Source organism: Malaclemys terrapin, chromosome 10, assembly GCF_027887155.1.
Source record: "Malaclemys terrapin pileata isolate rMalTer1 chromosome 10, rMalTer1.hap1, whole genome shotgun sequence".
Taxonomy (NCBI): Eukaryota; Metazoa; Chordata; order Testudines; family Emydidae; genus Malaclemys; species Malaclemys terrapin.
In genome coordinates, this window is record NC_071514.1 from 21,647,238 (window position 1) to 21,663,308 (window position 16,071).

The 16,071-nt window shown below is 39.8% G+C and overlaps 1 long non-coding RNA gene across 1 annotated transcript in view; it reads right to left on the reverse strand.

Annotated features, from left to right (window-relative positions):
• Positions 1-16,071, reverse strand: part of LOC128843919 (uncharacterized) — a 193,862-nt gene that overhangs the window by 115,919 nt on the left and 61,872 nt on the right. The window lies entirely within an intron of this gene.

Sequence of the window (16,071 nt, forward strand, 5' to 3'; positions counted from 1 at the left end):
TATTAGGAAAATAAACAGTATTGAAGTCCTAGGTTAGCAGCAACAGGTGGTCCATATATAGCATGTACATCCTCCTATCTGGTAGATATCAATGTTCTAACTAAGTGGTCTTCAAAAGCTGAGTGCACTGCCAAAAGCTAGTCACAGGACACAAAGGTATGCAAAAGTGATGGCCATAATCTTAGCCAACACACTTTTTCAGGACCCTAAAAAGCTAAAAACATGAGTCTCTACGGCTTGAGCTAAAAAACAGCCCCCTGGAGCTAGGGGGCTGTAACAGATTCACACGTGTTCTGTGGCTTGGGCAGAGAGGAAGTGGTGCAATATGTGCAGATCAGTAACTTATACAAGTATGATCAGAATGAACCAGAGATTCCTTTGAGAGTGTTTTCCAGCCCACCCATCAATGTTACCATTAAAACAACCTAAGATCAATATAAAATGCCCTCAGTCATTATGCTTTGAGTCTAATGGCTTGCACAAAATATAGGCATTCCAATATTTGGACTCGCCTCTGTATATTGAATGGAAAGTTTTTCCACTTCGAGAGCCATCTTCCTCACTTACAAATACTTTTATAATATTGAGACTTACTTTCCCAGATAAACCCTCATTTTAAAAGATAGTTTCATGCTGAAATTCAATCCAGAATTAATTTGGCTCACTAAACTTCATTAAAGAGCCCTGAAACTCAGAAAGGCCTTCCCTCGCTGTTTCCACCCACGCTCTGAGAATACTGGAATTGTTTTTTAATTTGCAAGAAATAAGTCTGGTATGAAAAATATCCTGGTATCAGACTTATATCCACTTGTAGAAATGGCCAGCATATACAAGTCTCAATAGATAGGACCTTTCAGCAAACTTGTGATATATATATACATATCTATAGAGAGGTTTCTGTTATCTAACAGAAAACACGAAGAACAAAAGCTCGATTCTGCCAATTTAAATAACAAAACTCCTATGGCCTTCAGTGGGATTTGACTCTAAATGCAGAAACTGCATGGATAAAATTGTCTATAGTGTGCTCACTTAAAGTGTTCATTCTGATTTTAGAGATATTAAAGGGTTCAGAGATGTTCCCTACACCAAGGGGAATACTGCTGGAACTAGCTATATCTCTAGAACTGGAATGAACTTTTAAGTATGTCCACTGTAGATAAATAATCTGGGGCAAACTCAGAAATGACACATTTACATCTTTTTGGAGGTTTCAGGCAGCTTGTTTAACTGTCTGCTAGACAGAGGAGAGGGAGAGGAAAGAAGAGAATTGAGGAGCAAGATGGCCAAATATTCTGAAACATGAACAGCATAGCACTGTTTGCCATAAGGAAGTTCACAGTGAAAAAAAAAACATCAAATCTCTTGGCTGCTCTGTACATGACAAAGCAAGAAAGAATTTCATTCATTTCTTATTGTAAGAGTAGATCTCTGTCAATATGCTCTGTGCATCATATGAATCCTTTGCCATGGTGTGAATAAAAGGCTGGTGAAACATTTCTCATTTAAATGGATTTTCAGTCTTTTCCTGCTCTTTCCATGGGAATATTGGAATGCTCCCATTTATCCTTTGTTTAATAACAATAATACAAATTGCTATAACATATACTGTTTTCTTTACCTACAGAGCTCTGAATCTTCATTTGTTTTTCCATCACAAAATGTCTTGTAATTAGGGCTGGGCAAAATTTTTCAGCCCCAAAATTTTTTGGTGAATCCTCGTTGATTTCACTGAATTGTTCGGTAAAAATTCCAAAAAATGTGAAATGTTCCATTTGACATTTTTGAAACAAAATGTTGATTTTTAAGTTCAAAATGACTTTGTTTAGAAATTTTCTCTAATTTTATTTCAAAAATTAAAACATACTATAATGTTCAAAATTGAAAAGAAACTATTTTTTACCCAAAACAATTTATTTTTTAATTTGAGCTTTATTTATTTATTTTGGAATTGCCAGCAAACTGAAAAATCCATTATTTGCCCAGTACAACTTATAATATCAAGATACATTTCTACCCATTATTCATTTTTTAACTTATAACCTTTTCAACAGATCTAATATTGTGACCAACAAAACCCCATTTGTGGGAAAACATGGTTCATTTCAGAGAGTCAGGAAAAATGCAGCATAATTTGCATTCTACACGTCACAATAAATGAGACACAGCATGGGCTCCTGGCCTGACCATGGGGCTGTAAACCAGGAAATCTTGAGTTCTAATCCTGGCTCTGCCATTAATTCACTATCTAGTCTTGGACAAGTTACTTAATATATCTGTGCCTCTATCTCCTCACCTATGAAATGGGCCTAATAGTATATATTACCTACCTTACAAATGACATAAGGATTAATTACAAAGGGCTCAACTAATAGCTGCACTCTTCAAGAGGAATTCAATGAGAGGAAGCTGTCCAGCATTGGCTAAAATGCACACACCCTGTAGAATACTGCATATCAGCTGATTGTGGGAATATGTACTGCACCTATTACACAGACAAGTGTTTCAGGTACTCCAGGGGAGTTGCTTACCCCAGCACCCCTGCTGCATGATGCCTGTTCCTGGCCTATGTAGGCATAATTCATCAAGGGTTTCATTGCTTGGGTGCTGCCCACATCCCACCCCAGTTAAACCCGAGACTCATGAGCCATAATAAAACCCTTCATGTTTGTAGAAAGTTTTGAAGTTAGATGCCAAGGGCTCAACTCCACTCCATCCAGGGGAAGAACGGAAATGATCAGCTTCAAAGAGCTGGTCATAGCTCCCTCTTCTGCCTAGCCACAAGAGAAACATAATTGAGAGATGGGTGTTGAAGAGAAAGGGCAAAAGACTTATCACTTCAGTTCTACACTGCTGAGAAAGATTTGAGGAATCAGTCTGTTGCTTCCGTTCTGACTGCTGAGCTACTCTAATTAAGATTGTTCAATCACATTTTTGAAGTTTTATATCTCAATTCTTAAAGAAAAAATAAAAGACTTCAAATCCCATTACAACTCCATATGCAGTTCCTGATTCTACTGTAAAATGGATGTCATGTACTTTATGCCATTAAAATGTTTAGCATTTTATTTTTGTTTGGTAGCTTTTAACTGAGATAGTAGCATAGAAAATACAACACAATTTAAAGAGTAGAACTCTCTTTTTGGATAGAATTAATGTTTTAATAATGAATACTGTCTTTTTTTAATTTCTCTTCAAAATCATCCAATGTAATTTGCTTAGCTCTTAAAAGTTGTAACTATGTATATTCACTTTCTCTGGGCTCAGAAACAAACAACTAGAAGATGACTAGAATGGGTGAAATGTACTCTTGCACAGAGTGTCAGCATAAAGCCCGGACATCACATAAGTCCTCAGGACCTTGTCCTGGCAATCAAGGGTGAATTTCACCCAACAGATATCTTTATATCAAAAAGGTGCTAGACTTTCATAGCTATTGCTGGGCTAGCAGGCTCCACAGAAGATTTATTTGAGAACCTACTGGATAAAGCCAGCCAGCTAAAGGCTCTGAAGGAATTATGTGATATTAAAACAAAGAGAGAAGGGTATACAGATTTTAAAATGCCATAGTGATCTGCATGTGGTGAAGCACTTTCATGTTTCTCTCAATTATTTGAAATACCCTGGACATGCCAGACCAATCTTCCAATATCCCCTTTTCAGACAACAATTTGATACCACTCTTTTACATGCTCAGATCCCTGGTCTCTCAAGACCCAAGATGCAGTGTTCTCCCACACAGCTCATTACTGGGCCATGTCCCAAATTTTTAAAATCAATCCTGGTAGACAAAGCACAAAGCTCTCTTACCCAACAAACAAACAAACAAACAAACTTCTAAAGTCTTTTAAAAGTAACTTTGAAAAAATCTGGTGGTCATATATATGTGTTTAAAGACTTGTCAAAATTTTCTGAGAGGTCTTTTCTGATTTTCTTAAGTTGCCACCCATCTTCTTAAATGGGCGCAAAGAAAGGCACCCATTTGACTCGATTTCTTTACTAAAGACAAACTGGATTAATGTAGCCATTGATTGTGGTATTTGGTCTTAATTTAATCCAAGAAAAATATTTTAATATTCATTACTTTCACCCTCAAATTTCAGGATGGAAAAGGAATGGAAAGGAAAAGGAATATCTGCTGTCTTATCCCATGTGCTTTCAAGTTTTATACATTGAGATTTCATGCATCCTAAATTACATCATTATTTCCAGTATTCCCTATACTTTCTATAGGGTTCTATAGACCTGAGAGATTAGAGTCACAAAGGGGACTTGGACTTAGCCCTGCCACACCTAGCTTTGGGTGCCATGCCAGTGGACTCCATTACCCCAAGACAGGAGTCCAGACTCCCTACACAAGACTTGGAAAGAGTTAGGCTCCTAAGAATGGGATCCACAAAAGCCAGCGAGCTGAGCTGGCCTAAACCCCATCCCTCAGAAGTCAGGCACCTATTTCTTGGCAAGAGGAAGGCACCTACTTTCATTTATTCACAGCCATGAATCATCTCCTGGAGTTAGATGTCTACACTAGGTCAGCCCCTTCTTGCCAAAAAAAAAAAAAAATGCTTACAAGATTAGGTGGCAGCTGAATGGGGATCCATTTGTGGATCTCACCCTGAATATTTTTTAAAGGGTGACCAATGTATGGTTACTCACAAATGCTGCATAAATATCCATTGATAATCCAGTGACCAAAAAGTAAACATCAACACTATAGTACAATTTTATTGTAGACTTAGTAGCCCGCAGGCCTTTAAGATGTTCTGCCTTTATCAAAGTAGATAATGTTAACATGAACTTCTTTTGAAAGATATTCTTCTTCAAAGTTTCAATGAGAACATGCTATGAGGTCTGGCTTGACAACAGCATATTGATATCTTTATTCATCATCTTCCATTCATATACCCACCTTGGAAATATCTGCCATAGAGCCCTTTGGTTCTTACCACCATGCTGTGAAATTCTGTGTACCCCCAATCAACTTAATATGTCTAGACTCAACTATTAACCACCTTAGCCCAAAGGATGAGAGTGGATTTGACAACCTCATATGTTACATGAGAGAACATTTGCTCAGAGACAGATTATCTACATTGGTACATCTCTTTTTCTTATTGCCCTCACTGATTACAAGAAAGTATTCTTCTTTTAGAAATAGAAAACATCCCTCCGAGTATTACAAGATATAATCTATATAGCCTGAACAATAACAAAGAGCTAAAAGAGATGAAGTCATGCTTAAGTTTAGTAAAGACTATCTTGTTTTTGAATCATTTACTTTGTTAGAATGTTCTATCATTTAACACAGCCCTCTCTGTAGTACCGATAATACTAAACAAAGGACACCCACTATAAGAAACCAACTTGTTTTACAGGTGCTAGCTCCAACTCTGCTTGAAGGTTTTGGATTTGTGAAGTGTCAACTTAACCCACAGGATGTGGTGAAATCAATAAAATCAAAACCAGTGTGTTATACACAATCCTACTTATGACTCTGCCACTGTATGTTTGGGGTCCAGAGAAAGAACATATATAAACTGCAAAAATGCAGAAGGAAGTAATGTTGTCAAGAGATTCTTTTAGACTCGCTACCCTTAGATGCCCATAATAGCTGTTGCATTTCCGGCCCACTTGCAATAAACAAGTATTCTTTAATATTATAAATACCCCTGTACAAAAGATACAAACAGAGCAACTCAATGCTGTGCCAATATCTTGTTGGAAGTTTTGAATATTTATAAATCACTGGGGGCAGATGGACTATACAAACAATGCTGGGTTTAGCTAAGGATAAAAAAAAACTTAATGGGAATTATTTTAAATGTTTTTGGCATTTTTCAAGAATGCCTGGCATCTCCACCAGGCTGTAGGGAACAAGTTGTGAGGCTGTTTTCTGAACCCTGTCTTTATCAGCCCTGACTGCTCAGCAAGTGAATGGAAGGGAAGGGGAATCAGTTGCTCACCATTAATCACTATAAGAAGTAGCCCTGCAAGCTCATACATTGCAGATAAGCCATTTTCTCAGACGTGATTAGGATAAGTAAGGTAGGACTGTAACTTCTGGGAAGAAAAAAAAAGGATACTCCCAAGTTGTCAAGATTATCTGAATATTAATGCTTCTCAAGTTTTGCTACTACTGCATCAACCCTTTCCTTGGTATCAGAGTGTGTTCCACGTAAGTAGTCCTGAATCTAACTTGCGAAGAAATTGCAAGGCAGACAGGCTATGCACAGTAAGCCTCAAATTAAATTTTTAAGGCCCTGGGAAAATGCCAACAGGTCTACATCAGGCAGCCAAAATGCTTTTTGTTAATACTGAGACCTTTTACACCTCTTTCCACTTTATGCTTTCCTTCTTTAGCAAGCCTAGACATTTTCTCATCTACATATGGACCCATGTGATTCTTAGCAGTTCAATGCATATTTAATCTCTTCTTTTGTTCTACGTACCCCTTAGTACAGCTCTGTTCTAAACAGACAGACATTGCCACCCAGGTTCACTGAAGGTTATAGGTTATGTTCATTCATAATTGGAGCTGAATTAATATTTTACAATGAATACCTTATTCAATAAACTTAGCCTTTTTTACTGTTCACAGAATATCCATGGGCACATTGTAATTTCTACAGGTTTGTTATTTGCATTAATTTAACACTTTTTTCTTTTAACTCTCCAGATTGATCACATATATATCCAACCACTGAGCTGTGTTGTGATTCGCCATGTAAGTCATATCATATTTTTTCTGTTCCCTGATTAGATGATTACAAAAGCAAATATTTTGAATATTGGTTTGCATTTTTAAGCAAATTTTCTCCCACCATATTCAGACTCTTTTTGTGTTCACTTTCCACTACCAATTGAGTTTTGCTGGCATTAACGTTGGCTGAGATGTCCGAATTTCCAAGTCCCATGCATAAGTATTGTTTTCTGGAAACTAACATTTAAATTCAGTTTTCCCCCATGATTATACAAGTTCTATGCATAACATTGTTCTAGAGTCATTCAATCGCTCACTGGAATATATATTGAGCGTGAACATGAACCTGCTCTTTCTACCAATCAAGAACTCAACCTGGCTATACATCAACTGCAGCCTAAAAAGGCTCCTGGTCTAGATAACATCCATAACAAGTTCATCTTTCATTTTGGGCCAATCACCAAAAGCTGGCTCCTTTGATTTTTGCATCCTGGTACCCAGGATTGCAGCATCCCGGTACCCAGGATTGCAGCATCCCAAAAGTCTGGTGCCGAGCAAAGGTCATAGCTTCCCAAGCCAGAGAAAGCATTGACAGACCCAAAGAGCTATCAACCATTTTCTCTGCTCTGTATTATCTACAAGATGATGAAGAGACTAATACTGATGCAGATTAATGAGGTAGTCTATCCTCAGCTGCCTCGCCTTTAGGCTGATTTAGCAGGGGACAATAGAAAGTACTCTACCCAAATCAAGATACAGAAAATGCATTTGAATCAGGAAAGAAAGTTGGTGCATTTCTTATTGATCTTACGTCAGCCTATGACACGGCACATCGGGCTGACTGCCAAGCAGCTGCAAGTTATTCCATGTAGGCGGATGGTGCCATTCATTCAAGAAATGATTAGCAACTGAAGCTTCATTCTGCAAGTCGGTGAGATAATCTGTCACCTTAAACATCTCCGCAATGGCCTTCATAAAGGTCAATGTTGGCTCCTCTTTTGTTCAATATCTACACATACAACCTTCTTGAAATGCAGACCAAGAAATATGTGTATGCTGATGGCATCTGTTTTGCTGACAATGGATACGATTTCCACAGGATTAAAGGGAATCTCAGCCAAGACCTAAATACTTTGATCACTTACTTTCAGCAATGGAGACTAATTCAACCAAGACAGTGGCAACTACTTTGCATCTAAACAACTCTCTTGCCAATTGATCCATCTTGATTCATGTACAAGGACTACTATTCCATCCAGTTGTCACATGCTTGAGAGTAAACCTAAAGATACTTTTGGGGCACAAAATGTCTGAATGTACAAACAAACCACTTATTGCTCCTTGGGGCACCAGTCACATTCACTTTGATCCTCTGCTAATCAGTTCCTGGTTCCTCATTTGCTCCAGTGCTAATGGTCGCTGCTTTTTTGAGCTTGAATTCTTTTCAGACACCTGGCTTTCATTTAATGGAAAAGCACTGTAGAAAGAGAAGGAAATGGAATACCCTTCACAGCCCTTTGACTTCTGCAATTGTCTCTGTGCCCTTTCTGCAGTATTTCCCAGTTATCTGGAGTTCCTCCCCATTATCTCTGGTTCAGCTATAGAGGGCCAGGTCCTCAGCTGTTGTGAGGTGAAGTTCCACTGACTTCAATTAAGCTACACTGATTGACACTAGCTAAAGATCTAGCCTAGTCTTTCAAAACCTCTCTCACACAATCAATTAAGAAAAATCTCCATTTAAATGATAATTTAAAAGTCTTTTAGTAAAATTGAATTTTGCTTAATCTTAGCAAAATAATGCACAGATGCATTTGCAGAAAGATTGACAGCACACGCACATGGAAATAATCTGGTCTCTTTGCAAGTGGTGATCGAAACATCTGCTTAACAATAAATGGCATAACATCATCTGTGCCGCTTTTCTTCCCATTTCAGTCTAAATGTTTTAGCATGCTGGGCTAGGAAACATTGTTGGTTGGACCACTTTCTTGTCTTTGGAGATCGAGTTGTTGTAAAGGAGGTATCTGGACAATTTGGAGATAAAAGGGAACTGACTTGCATTTGCTAAAAGTCTATGAGGTTGAAGAGCTCTGCCAATTAAACAGAGCCAACCAGAGAGAAACTAATTTAATTTCTCTGTCAGCAGACAATGAGCAATGACGTCTTGGCAAAGTATGGGCATTACATAAGGATCCCTGAGCTACTCTTCACAGGAAACATCCAGGCACACTAGTTTGTTCTGATATATCTGTTCTATGGACAAGTCTTTTTATAAAACCATTGGGTATGGACCTCCTGCTTGATTTTGGACTTATTCAGACCAGTTCTGATTTTACCCTTCTGTAGGTCCATTGCTTTCTGTAGACTTACTCCAGGTTTATACCAGCATCATTTAAAAAAGAATCAGTTCTACTGCTATCTGTAGAGATTTTGTCTGCCTTTAACTTGGCTCCAAGAAGCTTTGTTTAGTCAATGTGTTTTGACAATTTAAACACGCTTTGATATTGCTCTAGGTAACTATGGTCAGTTATTGGTGTTTTCTGCCAGTCATGCGCTTCTGCTGGGGTGATTTCTGTGCAACCTTTGACTTTTTCGTAACTTTGTCTCAGAGAAGCATTTTTAATTTAGGTGTTCAAATATGATTAATTTCACTTAATGTTCTTTATGCTATTGAACACATTTCTTTCTTCTCTTATTGGTGTTCCCTGTGGGTTGGATACAGAATTCTGTACTTCAGTTTTCAACTGTTCCAATTATATTATTGTATTTTGGTTTCTTGTAGTGCCCAAGTATTTTGGGGCTGACTGCAGAAGAGCAGATTGAGGTCTGTTTCATCCTGAGCTGGGTTTCCTAATCCAAGTGGCAGCTCTTCTCAGCCTTGTACCAAGTATATATAGTTTGTTTCAATTATTTATATGTCATTCAAATACTTTGGCTGTGGCTCAGACTATTACGTTCATAGAGAAATGACAACCCAGAACTAGACTCCAGCTCTTTTGTAAGATAATGTGTTTTAAGGACTGCTCATTTTAGGCAAAGGAGGAATGTCTCTAGGCCTTACAATCATTCTCACCATTGTAATCCTGCAAAGACATCAGAGTCTGAACACACTAGTTAACGTCTTAATTTTGTTATATATGGGATGGCTAACTCCCTAGACAAAATCTAATGTTCTTCTAGAACTGCCTGCTGGACTTCTGAAGGAGCTGATGTATTTGTTGTAATTGAAATTTGACTAACTATGCCAGATGATTAGTGAATCTGCCTTAGTTGCAGAGACCCACTCTTTATTTAAAATAAAGTTAGAAGGATGGTGAGGAACACACTTCTTCTCTTACTTATACTGGGAAGTTAAATGAAGAAGTCAATAAAGTTACATCTATGTGAAATTAGTGCAAGTGATAGGAGTATCCTTCCTAATATATTATTTATTTATGCTGACCTCTACCTAAAGCCTCTTAGATCATTCCACCTTCAAAAAGATGCAGTTCAGTTATTTCCATGTAAAGATAGCTGGCGATTATATATCATTCATATGAGTTAATAAAGTTTGTATGTACATGTACATTTTGCTGTCAATTTAAATATTTTATTTCAATATTCATATTAAATAATGCCACCTTCTCTGGCTTTCATTGAAATCATTTGAAATTCATCAGCATCCTCTATCCCAGCTCAGAGCACTAGCTGCTGCCTGAGTCTAGTAATGCTCTTCAACTTTTAAGTAACAATAAATGCACTTCTGTTAAAAGAATCCAGTGGTCAGCTCCTCCTTGCCATAGTGTTGAGTGCTGTAATTTGATGGCACTTGGTACCAACACTCCTGGTAGAGAGCCATTTCCTCTTTACCTCAATGCTTTTTTCTGATGTTAAGAATATAGCTGATCAGTCTAATAGCACTCTCTCGACCCCTCCAAATGGAATAAGCTGTACTAGAGATGAGCCTATGAAGAGGTTCTTCTGCCTGGCTTTGGTTTTCATTTGAATCCAGATGGACGTGGAAGAAGAGTTTTCATTTAGGGTATGTCTAGACGGCACAGGGCAGTGTGTGGTGTACATCCCCACACAGCCCCCTTGCATGGGTATAAACAGTAGTGTAGTTGGTGGGGCATGGCTTAAGTGAGTAGAGTGCAGACATGCCTGACGGGTTTTAGTATGTACACAAGTACGTACCCTAAACAGCTCTCTATTTGCCCAAGCCATGCCACCCCATCTACACTGCTATGTTTAGCAGCATAGTGTGCCAGTGCCTCCCTGCTGCTGGAGCCCTTCACCACAGGGAAAGATTCTGGCACCTGGGAGGCAGCAGGGAAAGGCTTCACCAGCTCCCCACTTCTACAGCCTTTCCTCACCACAGTGAAAGGCTCCAGTGGGAGGGTTGGGAGGAGGTGCTGAAACTTCTCCTCACTGTCTCCCCCCACCAGAGCTTTTCACTGGCATGTGTAGCTACACATCTCAATGTGGACACAGCAGCATTTTCACTGTAGCATGTAGCTGCACATACCCGACATGTTGCCACCAGCAATGGGTAGTGTAGATGGAGCCTAAGGGGAGCATAAGCGGGGGGAGGGATAGCTCAGGGGTTTGAGCATTGGCCTACTAAACCCAGGGTTGTGAGTTCCATCCTTGAGGGGGCCATTTAGGAATCTGGGGCAAAATCTGTCTGGGGATTGGTCCTGCTTTGAGCAGGGGGTTGGACTAGATGACCTCCTGAGGTCCCTTCCAACCCTGATATTCTATGATTCTACAAAAATGCACAGTGATAGTGTTTAATGAGAAACTGACTTTCAATGAGACAATCCCAGGCAGTCATTTTACAAAATAGTAGTAAGGAAAACAATATTTTTATCTCTAATATAGCACTTTATGAACCCCATTTCAGCAGGCAGCCTTCATGTGCAACTTTGCACCTGCACACACCTTTTGTACTGTTTGGTGTACTAATACTTGCATGTTTGATCTGCTCTACACATGCACATTTTGTCAGAGGTTCACGTAAATGATGTTACCACACTAAGCATGCATACCAGTGTGCACACAGACATAGGCTGAACAGAGAAAAATCAGGTCTTAGATGATATAGGTGCAGTACAAACATTAAGGGCCCATTACAGCAAAACTTACTCACACATGCAGTACCATTGATTTGGGAAGAGGTGTTCCATACCTCCAGTCTTTTAGATGGTGTTGTTCAGGATTCTTGTATTTAGGAAATGTAATGGGGAATCCAATTAGGTTTCACATACACCTCTACCCCAATATAACGCAACCTGATATAACACGAATTCGGATATAACGCAGTAAAGCAGTGCTCTGGGGGGGCAGGGCTGCACACTCCAGTGGATCAAAGCAAGTTCGACATAACACGGTTTCACCTGTAACGCGGTGAGATTTTTTGGCTCCCGAGGACAGCCTTATATCGAGGTAGAGGTGTATTTTAACTGGAGTAGCACAAAGCAGCTTAAATGTACCAGTGAATACAGAGTTAATAAAGTTTGTATGTACCAGCTTAAATGTACCAGTGAATACAGAGCCCAGAGTTCTAATTTGCTTTAATTTCAAGATGCCAGGGTAGGGAAGGACGCTTCCTGATTTGTATCACTGCACTTATGGTGGGTCTACTTTCACCCATTTGGCAGGCTGTTTGGAATTTGGTGCCTTGATTTATCTGCCCTGAAACCAATTTTGATCATGTTACCCCTTGGATTAAGAAGCTTCACTGGACTTTTTTTTGAGAATGGGGATATAATTTCAAGTTCTACTTATGTTCAAGGAACTTGTTATTTATAGGAATTGATCGATGTCTATGTTCCATCTGAGAGCTTATGTCAGACGCAGATTTCTGTCTGCCCTGACACCTCTTTGCTCACTGGTAAAATTCAACTATTTTACAGTTTGGTCCCTGTTCATGCTAATTCTGTTTCTCACAAGGAGCCCAAACCTGCATTCCTTAGCCACCCAAAATGCTGATTAAAGTCAACATTAGGCACATGCTTAAGTACTGTGCTGAATCAGGACTTGAGTCTCTGTGTGCTTCAACCCCGCCAGTAATGGAAATAAAATGTCTTTTTACCCACCTTTTGCCTGTCTCATCTCTACAGAAGATTTTCAAATGTGTTCAAGTGATGTAGGAGCCCAAGTTCTTTCAATTGGATTTGAGTTCCTAAAGCCTGAGACATTTGAAAAACCTCTCCTTTAGTTTGCAAACTCTTCAGGGCAGGGACTGCCTCCAACTATGCATTTGTACAATACAGAACACAATGGGGCTTTATAGGACTACTCACATTGAGTTCTCTTGGGCCTAGTCTCATAACTACTATTCAGACTGAATGGGAGTTGCAGAATTGGATTAAAGAATACAAAGTTTAGGGGGCACATCCGCAATCAGGGTAAGTTGTCATAGCTCTGTTGAAGTCAATAGGAGTGTGACAATTTACATCAGTTGAGGATCTGCCCCTAGAGTTTTAGGAACTGTTCCATAAATAATGGTCTGTCATACATAAGGTTGCCAACTTTCTAATCACACAAAACTGAACATCCTTGCCCACTCCTTCTCCTAGGCTCCATCCCTGCCATTCCCCTTCTCTGAGGCCCTGCGCCCACTGACTCCATCCCCCCACCCTCACACACTTGCTCATTTTCACCAGGCTGTGACAGAGTGTTGGGGTGTAGGAGGGGGTGAGGGCTCCAGCTGGGGGTACGGACTCCAGGGTGGGGCCAGAAATGAGGTGTTCAGGGTCCAGGAGGGGGCTCCGGGCTGGTGGTGCAACCATGGGATTCAGAGTATGGGAGGCAGCTCTGGGCTGGGGTAGAGGGTCAGGGTGCAGGCTCTGGGAGGGAGCTCAGGGCTGTGGCAGGGGGTGGGGGTATGGGAGGGCATGCAGGTTCCAGGTTACACTCACCTTTGGGGTGTCCCTAGAAGCTGCAACATGTCCCTTGACTCCTAGGGGGAGGTGCGGCCAGGCAGTTCTGCGCGCTGCCTCTGCCTGCAGGCACTGCCCCTGCAGCTCCCATTGGCCGCAGCTCCAATGGGAGCTGCAGAGCCGGTGCTCAGGGCAGGGGCAACGCACGGAGCCCCCCTGGCTGCTCCTCTGCTTAAGAGCCGAGGGACATGTTACAGCTTCCAGAGAGTCGCGCTGAGTCAGGTATGGGGCCTGCCAGCCACACCAACTGGACTTTTAATGGCCCCGTCAGCAGTGCTGATGGGAGCTGCCAGGGTTCCGGTTGAAAACCAGACATCTGGCAAGCCATACATTTTAAACAGTTTGAAGATGACTTGCCAGTGATCACAAGAGCTAGATTATAAGGGGGGCGGGGAGAGGGAGGAGACTATTCAGGATACAGAATGTTGTCAGAAAAAACAACAGAATTTCAATGCCCCGTTTTCTGCCTATTCTGAAAGCCTGATCCTGATCTCAGATTAATGTAAATCAAGAGAAAATATTTCACTTTTTGAATTTTATGCAGTGGTGGGCTGCATATACTGAAATCCTGACTTTGGAAGGTAAAAGCCTTCAAAACAGAAACACGCTAACCCCGAGCTATAAAAAATAAATATTCAATGCAACTACATAATCCAGAACAACTCCATTTTCAGCATCTTGTTACAAAGCATAAGATCTTTGCTCTTGTGATTTATGACATCACCCAATGTTGGAAATTGAGCTTATCCTTTATTACTGAATGACAACACTTTCCCCCCCCCCTTTTTTTTTATGGTGAATACATATATAAATACACTACCTGTATAAACACACTATAGTGTGTGCTGTTTATATATACATACACACATCTATAACCAAATAAAAGATTCTTTGCTTGTGCATCCCCATCTGCATTGCAGAATTTCTTACCACCACCTCTAACTTGTTATTCTGTAAAATTAGATTTATGGTGCTCTAAATCCCATTTATATTTTTATCTGAATCAGCCTGCTCATCCTTTGCTGCTCTGCCTTCTCAAATCAAATTCAGTCAGTTCTGTCTAGCTCTGTCTGAATGTTTCCTTTGATTGAGTGATGTTATTTCTAGAAAAAAACACTCAAATCAATTTAATGCAAATTCCTTTTCACGTCCTGGTTGACCCATCAGGACTTTGACAATAATAGATTGAAGTAGTTACTTCCTGAGGCAGATGACTCATTGAGTGCTTAGTAATCAATTTTCATCGTTGTGACTGCATAATCTGTCTTTGGGGTCCTGTTACATATCGTGACTAGAATGCCATAGAATACCAATGTTCTCCATATGAAAAATGGATTGCACAGTTGCAGAGGAGTTATGCAATAAGAAAGGTTTACTGGGCCAAATTCTGCTCTCATGCGCGCTGGTAAAAAAATCAGAATAATCATGAAAGTCAATGGATGTATTCCAGATTTAAACTGGTGTCACTAAAAGTCACATTTTGGCCCATTTGGATATACACCAAGGGTACTTAGCGTTTTTCTGCATGCTGATTCACAAGATACCAAAATAATATACCATAGGCAATTTATCTGAGCAATTAAAGCTTCACACATAATCCAGTTAACTAAGCCTTTCTCCTGAAGGGAAATATGTTCGTGGCACAAATGGTGAAATAGGAATGGGAGGGTAAGATCCAAGCACTTGCTGTCTAAAGGCCTGCTTCTGTGAGATGCAGAGTTTCTTGTATCAGGGCTGAGCACCCTCAACTCTGATTGAGCTAGATGGAAGTTGAGGGAGCTCAACACCTTGCAGAAATAAGCCCTATGTGCCTCAGACACTACACACACACACAAACACACTTTGATATTGTAGATATATTTGTTACTTTCCTGACTGCGGGATGAGAAGCACAGTCAGGAAAGTAACAATTAGTTTCCTCATGGATTGTATTTTCTAAATGGACAACCAACCTAATTCTCAATTACTGAGGGACAATCTCCACTCATCGATATATTTTGCTTTCCACAACCAAATCTCTGTACAACTTTTCATGAGTGATGTACCCGAATATTCGGATTCTAATATCTAAACTGTATTGTTAAATCTATTCACCTAAATTTGGGTTATTGATATTATGTACTCTATGTATCATATGACTTCAAAAACAAACTTTGTATTTGTGGATAATCTAAGCACTATACCCAGATGTACAGACACTCTTTTCCCAACCTATGTATTTTATAATTTTTTTAACATTAGCTTAAATAAAAACTTTTAATCTCTCAGAAGAAAAAGTCTGCCACCCTTATTTCTTCTGTACTCCAAACTTAACTCTGTATAGTCCAGCGTAACTCCATTGAATTCAAACAAGATACTCCAGCAGAGCATTCCACCCTCATGAAAGAATCAAGCTTGGGATTAGCATTGGGAAATTCTGATTCTGGGCAACTTAATAAATTTTACTGC